At 39.5% G+C, this 1,166-nt stretch overlaps 1 non-coding gene across 1 annotated transcript; it reads left to right on the top strand.

Moving 5' to 3' along the window:
• Window positions 1–794: 794 nt before the first annotated feature.
• On the top strand, window positions 795–901 carry LOC111755137 (U6 spliceosomal RNA). The gene has a single exon (XR_002789718.1). It is a non-coding gene; the product is annotated as a U6 spliceosomal RNA (small nuclear RNA).
• Window positions 902–1,166: the final 265 nt, after the last annotated feature.

Genomic DNA, 1,166 nt, shown 5'->3' with positions numbered 1-1,166 from the left:
CTATTAGTACTATTGGAATAAGAGGAGGGCTTATTGCATTTTTTTAAATAGAAAGAATGAAATAAGATACTGGAAAGCTTGATAACACATTCCATTAGATAGACTGTAGGAAAGAAAAACAGAAACTTTCATTCATTATTAGTGGAAATGCCACTGGTACCAGTTATGTGAAGGAAAACTAGGATTAATTCAGCCAGGCGTGATGACTCAGGCCTGTAATCCCAGCACTCGGGAGGCTGAGGTGGGAGAATCGTTGCAAGTTCGAGACCAGCCTGGGCTACAGAGTGAGCTCAAGGTCAGCCTCAACTGCATAGTGAGACCTCGTCTCAAAAAAGACAAAAAAAAAGAGGCTGGGGATTGAGCTGTGCGGCATAAGCGGCTGCTTTGCAAGCAAACAGTCATGAGTTCGATTCCCAATACCGATAAAAAGGAAAAAGACAAAAAAAAAAAAAAAACTAGGATTACTTAGCAAAACTAGATGTACATTTAACTTTTTATTTGTCAATCCTACTCATAGGAATCTCCCCCTTCAGAAACCTGTCTAATAATACAAGAGAGTTGGTGCTGGGGATTTAGCTCAGTGGCATAATTGCCTGCCTTGCAAGCACATGGTCATGAGTTCGATCCCTGGTATCAGTGTATAAAAAAAAAAAAAACACAAGAAAGTCATCTATAGTCACATTGTTCACAGTTGTAAAAAAGAGGAAACTATCTAACTACCCATCCATTGAATGGCGGAGTTAATGTACATGTGCACACTGGAATAACAACAGCCCTTTAAAAACAATAGAATACTGCTCACTTCGGCAGCACATATACTAAAACTGGAATGATACAGAGAACATTAGCATGGCTCCTGCACAAGGATGACATGCAAGTTCCTGAAGCTTTCCATATTTTTTCTCTAAATTAAAAAACAAAGAGTATGAAAAGAATTGTTGAAGTGCAAAACAACATAATACACCCTTCACCTAAGAAGGGAACCCGTAACAGTGTTATAGCTCCTCAGAAAGTTAAGCATAGGGCAGACGATGTAGCCCAGAGATAGCTCTGAGACCCCGTCTCAGGTCCCGGGCTCAATCCTCAGCACCCAAAAACAAAGAGAAAAAAAAAAAGAAACAGTAATCAATAATCTAGAAATTCTACTCCTAGGTATATTGCCAGAA

The sequence above is a fragment of the Cavia porcellus genome, unplaced genomic scaffold (assembly GCF_034190915.1).
Source record: "Cavia porcellus strain 051 isolate PalLab524CR breed Dunkin Hartley unplaced genomic scaffold, mCavPor4.1 scaffold_17, whole genome shotgun sequence".
Lineage (NCBI taxonomy): Eukaryota > Metazoa > Chordata > Mammalia > Rodentia > Caviidae > Cavia > Cavia porcellus.
This window is presented reverse-complemented; position numbering and strand designations above follow the sequence as displayed.